We start from the raw sequence: 9,564 nt of genomic DNA on the forward strand, positions 1-9,564 counted from the left end.
TAGCCTGCACAGCGATAGCTACTGTTTACAGCACATGGTAGTTGTCTAGTGAGACCTAGCTAACAGTGCGTAGCCTGCACAGCGATAGCTACTGTTTACAGCACATGGTAGTTGTCTAGTGAGACCTAGCTAACAGTGTGTAGCCTAGCCTGCACAGCGATAGCTACTGTTTACAGCACATAGTAGTTGTCTAGTGAGACCTAGCTAACAGTGCGTAGCCTAGCCTGCACAGCGATAGCTACTGTTTACAGCACATGGTAGTTGTCTAGTGAGACCTAGCTAACGGTGCGTAGCCTGCACAGCGATAGCTACTGTTTACAGCACATGGTAGTTGTCTAGTGAGACCTAGCTAACAGTGCGTAGCCTAGCCTGCACAGCGATAGCTACTGTTTACAGCACATGGTAGTTGTCTAGTGAGACCTAGCTAACAGTGCGTAGCCTGCACAGCGATAGCTACTGTTTACAGCACATGGTAGTTGTCTAGTAAGACCTAGCTAACGGTGCGTAGCCTAGCCTGCACAGCGATAGCTACTGTTTACAGCACATGGTAGTTGTCTAGTGAGACCTAGCTAACGGTGCGTAGCCTAGCCTGCACAGCGATAGCTACTGTTTACTGCACATGGTAGTTGTCTAGTGAGACCTAGCTAACAGTGCGTAGCCTGCACAGCGATAGCTACTGTTTACAGCACATGGTAGTTGTCTAGTGAGACCTGGCTAACAGTGCGTAGCCTGCACAGCGATAGCTACTGTTTACTGCACATGGTAGTTGTCTAGTGAGACCTAGCTAACAGTGCGTAGCCTGCACAGCGATAGCTACTGTTTACAGCACATGGTAGTTGTCTAGTGAGACCTAGCTAACAGTGCGTAGCCTGCACAGCGATAGCTACTGTTTACTGCACATGGTAGTTGTCTAGTGAGACCTAGCTAACAGTGCGTAGCCTGCACAGCGATAGCTACTGTTTACAGCACATGGTAGTTGTCTAGTGAGACCTAGCTAACAGTGCGTAGCCTGCACAGCGATAGCTACTGTTTACAGCACATGGTAGTTGTCTAGTGAGACCTAGCTAACAGTGCGTAGCCTGCACAGCGATAGCTACTGTTTACAGCACATAGTAGTTGTCTAGTGAGACCTAGCTAACAGTGCGTAGCCTGCACAGCGATAGCTACTGTTTACAGCACATGGTAGTTGTCTAGTGAGACCTAGCTAACAGTGCGTAGCCTGCACAGCGATAGCTACTGTTTACAGCACATGGTAGTTGTCTAGTGAGACCTAGCTAACAGTGCGTAGCCTAGCCTGCACAGCGATAGCTACTGTTTACAGCACATGGTAGTTGTCTAGTGAGACCTAGCTAACAGTGCGTAGCCTGCACAGCGATAGCTACTGTTTACAGCACATGGTAGTTGTCTAGTGAGACCTAGCTAACAGTGCGTAGCCTAGCCTGCACAGCGATAGTTACTGTTTACTGCACATGGTAGTTGTCTAGTGAGACCTAGCTAACAGTGCGTAGCCCTAGCCTGCACAGCGATAGCTACTGTTTACAGCACATGGTAGTTGTCTAGTGAGACCTAGCTAACAGTGCGTAGCCTGCACAGCGATAGCTACTGTTTACAGCACATGGTAGTTGTCTAGTGAGACCTAGCTAACAGTGCGTAGCCTAGCCTGCACAGCGATAGCTACTGTTTACTGCACATGGTAGTTGTCTAGTGAGACCTAGCTAACAGTGCGTAGCCTAGCCTGCACAGCGATAGCTACTGTTTACAGCACATGGTAGTTGTCTAGTGAGACCTAGCTAACAGTGCGTAGCCTGCACAGCGATAGCTACTGTTTACAGCACATGGTAGTTGTCTAGTGAGACCTAGCTAACAGTGCGTAGCCTGCACAGCGATAGCTACTGTTTACTGCACATGGTAGTTGTCTAGTGAGACCTAGCTAACAGTGCGTAGCCTGCACAGCGATAGCTACTGTTTACAGCACATAGTAGTTGTCTAGTGAGACCTAGCTAACGGTGCGTAGCCTAGCCTGCACAGCGATAGCTACTGTTTACTGCACATGGTGGTTGTCTAGTGAGACCTAGCTAACAGTGCGTAGCCTGCACAGCGATAGCTACTGTTTACAGCACATAGTAGTTGTCTAGTGAGACCTAGCTAACAGTGCGTAGCCTGCACAGCGATAGCTACTGTTTACAGCACATAGTAGTTGTCTAGTGAGACCTAGCTAACAGTGCGTAGCCTGCACAGCGATAGCTACTGTTTACAGCACATGGTAGTTGTCTAGTGAGACCTAGCTAACAGTGCGTAGCCTGCACAGCGATAGCTACTGTTTACAGCACATGGTAGTTGTCTAGTGAGACCTAGCTAACAGTGCGTAGCCTAGCCTGCACAGCGATAGCTACTGTTTACAGCACATGGTAGTTGTCTAGTGAGACCTAGCTAACAGTGCGTAGCCTGCACAGCGATAGCTACTGTTTACAGCACATGGTAGTTGTCTAGTGAGACCTAGCTAACAGTGCGTAGCCTAGCCTGCACAGCGATAGTTACTGTTTACTGCACATGGTAGTTGTCTAGTGAGACCTAGCTAACAGTGCGTAGCCTAGCCTGCACAGCGATAGCTACTGTTTACAGCACATGGTAGTTGTCTAGTGAGACCTAGCTAACAGTGCGTAGCCTGCACAGCGATAGCTACTGTTTACAGCACATGGTAGTTGTCTAGTGAGACCTAGCTAACAGTGCGTAGCCTAGCCTGCACAGCGATAGTTACTGTTTACTGCACATGGTAGTTGTCTAGTGAGACCTAGCTAACAGTGCGTAGCCCTAGCCTGCACAGCGATAGCTACTGTTTACAGCACATGGTAGTTGTCTAGTGAGACCTAGCTAACAGTGCGTAGCCTGCACAGCGATAGCTACTGTTTACAGCACATGGTAGTTGTCTAGTAAGACCTAGCTAACGGTGCGTAGCCTAGCCTGCACAGCGATAGCTACTGTTTACAGCACATGGTAGTTGTCTAGTGAGACCTAGCTAACAGTGCGTAGCCTGCACAGCGATAGCTACTGTTTACAGCACATGGTAGTTGTCTAGTAAGACCTAGCTAACGGTGCGTAGCCTAGCCTGCACAGCGATAGCTACTGTTTACTGCACATGGTAGTTGTCTAGTGAGACCTAGCTAACAGTGTGTAGCCTAGCCTGCACAGCGATAGCTACTGTTTACAGCACATGGTAGTTGTCTAGTGAGACCTAGCTAACAGTGCGTAGCCTGCACAGCGATAGCTACTGTTTACAGCACATGGTAGTTGTCTAGTGAGACCTAGCTAACAGTGCGTAGCCTGCACAGCGATAGCTACTGTTTACAGCACATGGTAGTTGTCTAGTGAGACCTAGCTAACAGTGCGTAGCCTGCACAGCGATAGCTACTGTTTACAGCACATGGTAGTTGTCTAGTGAGACCTAGCTAACAGTGCGTAGCCTAGCCTGCACAGCGATAGCTACTGTTTACAGCACATGGTAGTTGTCTAGTGAGACCTAGCTAACAGTGCGTAGCCTGCACAGCGATAGCTACTGTTTACAGCACATGGTAGTTGTCTAGTAAGACCTAGCTAACGGTGCGTAGCCTAGCCTGCACAGCGATAGTTACTGTTTACTGCACATGGTAGTTGTCTAGTGAGACCTAGCTAACAGTGTGTAGCCTAGCCTGCACAGCGATAGCTACTGTTTACAGCACATGGTAGTTGTCTAGTGAGACCTAGCTAACAGTGCGTAGCCTAGCCTGCACAGCGATAGCTACTGTTTACAGCACATGGTAGTTGTCTAGTGAGACCTAGCTAACAGTGCGTAGCCTGCACAGCGATAGCTACTGTTTACAGCACATGGTAGTTGTCTAGTGAGACCTAGCTAACAGTGCGTAGCCTGCACAGCGATAGCTACTGTTTACAGCACATGGTAGTTGTCTAGTGAGACCTAGCTAACAGTGCGTAGCCTGCACAGCGATAGCTACTGTTTACAGCACATGGTAGTTGTCTAGTGAGACCTAGCTAACAGTGCGTAGCCTAGCCTGCACAGCGATAGCTACTGTTTACAGCACATGGTAGTTGTCTAGTGAGACCTAGCTAACAGTGCGTAGCCTGCACAGCGATAGCTACTGTTTACAGCACATGGTAGTTGTCTAGTAAGACCTAGCTAACGGTGCGTAGCCTAGCCTGCACAGCGATAGTTACTGTTTACTGCACATGGTAGTTGTCTAGTGAGACCTAGCTAACAGTGTGTAGCCTAGCCTGCACAGCGATAGCTACTGTTTACAGCACATGGTAGTTGTCTAGTGAGACCTAGCTAACAGTGCGTAGCCTAGCCTGCACAGCGATAGCTACTGTTTACAGCACATGGTAGCAGTAAAGTGACACCTGCCAGAACCCGCCCCTTATTTTGAAAGCGATAAGCTAATTTGCTACAATTTGTTTTTCTAGTTTATTCCCCCCCAGTAAATATTCAAGCATAATTCAGATTCATTACATAGACCTGAATTAAATAGATGTTATGTACGATGTCCTGAAATGCATCTACCAAATAAAATGTATTATTATTATTGTCAATATACACACAGTGGCCACCCCGTTCATGAAAATGGTTCGCTCCAACAGACTGAGTCATGTGGCCGTGGCTTGCTATATAAAGCAGGCAGACAGGCATCGAGGCATTCAGTTACTGTTCGATTGAACGTTAGAATGGGCAAAACGAGTGACCTAAGCGACTTTGAGCGTGGTATGATCGTTGGCCAGCCGGCCTCCTGGGGTTTACCAAGAATGGTGCGACAAACAAAAAACATCCAGTCAGCAGCAGTCCTGTGGGTGAAAACAGCTCGTTGATGAGAGGTCAAAGGAGAATGGCAAGAATGGTGCAAGCTAACAGGCGGGCCACAAACAGGCAAATAACGGCGCAGTACAACAGTGGTGTGCAGAACGGCATCTCGGAACACACAACTCGTCGGTCCTTGTCATGGATGGGCTATTGCAGCAGACGACCACACCAGGTTCTACTCCTATCAGCTAAAAACAAGAAGAAGCGGCTCCAGTGGGCACGCCATCACCAACACTGGACAACTGAGGAGTGGAAAAACATCGCCTGGTCCGACGAATCCCGGTTCCTGTTGAGTCATGCTGATGGTAGAGTCAGGATTTGGTGTCAGCAGCATGAGTCCATGGCCCCATCCTGCCTGGTGTCAACAGTACAGGCTGGTGGCGGTGGTGTAATGGTGTGGGGAATGTTTTCCTGGCACACGTTAGATCCCTTTATCAATTCAGCAACGTGTCCATGCCCAGAGAATTCAGGCTGTTCTGGAGGCCCGACCCTTTCGTTTTCCCACCCCCTCCCTACGGCTTGCTATGAATTCCATCTGATGGTGTATGCATGTTAAGGCCAGTGCTTGACTTGGACTAAAATATAGGTTCTGGTGCTGTTTATATTTAGGTGCAGGAACTGCAATACAGTTGATAATGTTCTAGAAGAGGTGCAGGAAATCAAACAGAATACAATTTGAGGTGTAAGTACTCTGCTCCGGTGAGCTCCTGCCCAAGTCAAGTATCGTGCTCAGGTAAAAAGACAATGTCCCGTTTGGAACACTCAATCTGATTGGGTGGGTGGGCCTGGCCCCTGAGGTACGAGCTCCGCAAATCCGTTAGGGATACAAAAAGACAATACAGACTCAAACTTGAATTGATGTTCGACAACACAGACTCGCGTCGCATGTGGCAAGGATTACAGACTACAAAGGCAAATCCAGCTGTGCGGTGCCCACCGAAGCCTCCCTCCCAGACCAGCTTAACACATTCTATGCTCGCTTCGAAGGCAGAAAATACTGAGCCACGCTGTTCTGGATGACCAGGTGCTTTTGCTCTCCGAGGCTGACTTGAGGAAAACTCACAAAGCCGCCGGCCAAGATGGCGTCCTTGGCCGCGTCCTCGGTGTGTGCTGACCAGCTGGCGGGTGTCTTCTCAGTCCCCCCCTGCTTTAAAGAGAACACCATTGTCCCAAGGTGACAAGCTGAAATGACTATCGCCCCGTCGTGCTCACCTCGGTCATCATGAAGTGTTCGGAGAGGCTGGTCATGGCCCACATCAAGACCAGCACGCCAGGCACACAGGACCTACTCCAATACCGCTCCGACAAATCCACAGATGATGCCATGTCCTCGGTAGCTCAATTGGTAGAGCGTGGCGCTTGTAACACCAGAGTAGTGGGTTAGATCCCCGGGACCACCCATACGTAAAAATGTATGCACACATGACTGTGTCGCTTTGGATAAAAGCGTCTGCTAAATGGCATATTATATTATTATGTCCATCGCACAGGAGGTTGGTGGCACCTTAATTGGGGAGGACAGGCTCGTGGTAGTGGCTGGAGCGGAATAGAGGAACACAGAGAATGCTGTTCATTCACTTCAACAGTTCAGCATTCAACACTGTTGTTCCCTCCAAGCTGGGACACCACCCTCTGGATCCTGGACTTCCTGACGGGCAGACCACAGGCTGGACACCACCCTCTGGATCCTGGACTTCCTGACGGGCAGACCACAGGCTGGACACCACCCTCTGGATCCTGGACTTCCTGACGGGCAGACCACAGGCTGTGAGGATTAGCAACAACACCTCAACACAGGTTGACGACGTCAAGGTTCTAGGCCTGATAATCAACTACAACGAGTCAGCCTATAGGGAGGAGGTAAGTGAACTGGCATTGTGGTGTCATGACAACAACCTCTCCCTCAACGTCAGCAAAACAAAGGATTTGACATCAGGAAGCAGAGGGAACATGCCCCGATCCACATCAACAGGACTGCAATAGTCACAAGTTTTAAGTTCCTTGGCGTCCACATCACCGAGGACTTGACATGGACCAACAACACCACCACTCCTGTCAAGAGGGCACAACAGAGTCTCTACTTCCAAAGGCGGCTGGTACTCTCCAAATACTACCGCTGCACCATCGAGAGCTTCCTGACCGGTTTGCATCACGGCCTGGTACGGTACTTTCTCCGTCCACGACCGTAAGGCCTTCCAGCGGGTGGTGAAGATGGCCCAGTACATCACTGGGACCGTGCTCCCACCCATCCAGGACATCACTGGGACCGTGCTCCAACCCATCCAGGACATCACTGGGACCGTGCTCCCACCCATCCAGGACATCACTGGGACCGTGCTCCCACCCATCCAGGACATCCCTGGGACCGTGCTCCCACCCATCCAGGACATCACTGGGACCGTGCTCCCACCCATCCAGGACATCACTGGGACTGTGCTCCCACCCATCCAGGACATCCCTGGGACCGTGATCCCACCCATCCAGGACATCACTGGGACCGTGCTCCCACCCATCCAGGACATCACTGGGACCGTGCTCCCACCCATCCAGGACATCCCTGGGACCGTGCTCCCACCCATCCAGGACATCACTGGGACCGTGCTCCCACCCATCCAGGACATCACTGGGACCGTGCTCCCACCCATCCAGGACATCACTGGGACCGTGCTCCCACCCATCCAGGACATCACTGGGACCGTGCTCCCACCCATCCAGGACATCACTGGGACCGTGCTCCCACCCATCCAGGACATCACTGGGACCGTGCTCCCACCCATCCAGGACATCCCTGGGACCGTGCTCCCACCCATCCAGGACATCACTGGGACCGTGCTCCCACCCATCCAGGACATCACTGGGACCGTGCTCCCACCCATCCAGGACATCACTGGGACCGTGCTCCCACCCATCCAGGACATCCCTGGGACCGTGCTCCCACCCATCCAGGACATCACTGGGACCGTGCTCCCACCCATCCAGGACATCACTGGGACCGTGCTCCCACCCATCCAGGACATCACTGGGACCGTGCTCCCACCCATCCAGGACATCACTGGGACCGTGCTCCCACCCATCCAGGACATCACTGGGACCGTGCTCCCACCCATCCAGGACATCACTGGGACCGTGCTCCCACCCATCCAGGACATCACTGGGACCGTGCTCCCACCCATCCAGGACATCACTGGGACCGTGCTCCCACCCATCCAGGACATCACTGGGACCGTGCTCCCACCCATCCAGGACATCTTCTCAAAACGTTGCCTGAGGAGGGGCATGCAGCATCATCAAGGACCCCAGACACGAGCGGTTCTCTCCCTTACCGTTGAGCAGACCGTATCGGAACAGAAGGTCTGACACAAACGGGCTCAGACGGTTTCTCTCTGCCATCAAACTGCTGAACACTACTGGACTGACCACCTGATCTGATTCTCTGCACACACCCACCCACACAGACATACACTGAGTGTACAAAACATTAGGAACACGTGATCTTTCCATGACATAGACTGACCAGGTGAATCCAGGTGAAAGCTATGATCCCTTATTGATGTCACCTGTTAAATCCACTTCAATCAGTGTAGATGAAGGGGAGGAGATGGGTTAAAGAAGGATTTTTAAGCCTTGAGACATGGATTATGTATGTGTGCCATTCAGAGGGTCAATGGGCAAGACAAAATATTTAAGTGCCTTTGAACGGGGTATGGTAGTAGGTGCCAGGTGCACCGGTTTGTGTCAAGAGCAGCAACGCTGCTGGGTTTTTCACGCTCAACTGTTTCCCGTGTGTATCAAGAATCGTCCACCACCCAAAGGACATCCAGCCAACTTCACACAACTGTGGGAAGCATTGGAGTCAACATGGGCCAGCATCCCTGTGGAACGCTTTCGACACCTTGTAGAGTCCATGCTTCGACGAGTTGAGATTGTTCTGAGGGTAAAAGGGGGGTGCAACCCAACTCATGTTTTACACACTGTGTACATTCCTGCTACATTTTACATCATTTAGCAGAGTGACTTACAGTAATGAGTACATACTTTGCCGTACTGGTCACCCGTGGGAATCGAACCCACAACCCCGGCAAGACAAGCGCCATGCTCTACCAACTGAGCAACACACACAGGACCATGACTGTTACACAAACACCACAACTGCTGGAACCAGACTAATTATACTGCTCAGTTTATACACTGCCCCCCCCCCCATCCCCAAAACAGGTGTAAATATTGGACCCTTCTGTATTATACTGATGCTAACATGTTTATTCTGTTCTACTGCCATTGACTTTATGTTCCTATTTGTTGTTGCATTGTCAAGTAGGAACCTGCCAGTAACCATTTCATTGGACGATGCATACCATGCATATCCAGTACATACGACTAATAAAACTTAACTAAATCTTACATTGAGTGATAATGAATTTAAAATTACCAAGATAAATTGTCTAACTACATTTATTTGCAGAACATTTTTTACCTTTTTAAAAGTCTTCATACAATTAATTTCTCATTTTAATATATTTTATCTTAAAACGATTAAGGTAAAATATAGTTTTTGGGGGGTTAAAATAAGCAAAATGTTCTGCTAATTTATCTAGATAAGAAAACTCAAGTTCATTATCACTGAATATATGATTGAAAATAGACGTAAGATGACCATGTTTTGCAGTCTTTCCGTCTGTGGGTTACCTGAGGTGAATGGAGATGTAGGGAGATCCATA

The sequence above is a fragment of the Coregonus clupeaformis genome, chromosome 18, assembly GCF_020615455.1.
Source record: "Coregonus clupeaformis isolate EN_2021a chromosome 18, ASM2061545v1, whole genome shotgun sequence".
Taxonomy (NCBI): domain Eukaryota; kingdom Metazoa; phylum Chordata; class Actinopteri; order Salmoniformes; family Salmonidae; genus Coregonus; species Coregonus clupeaformis.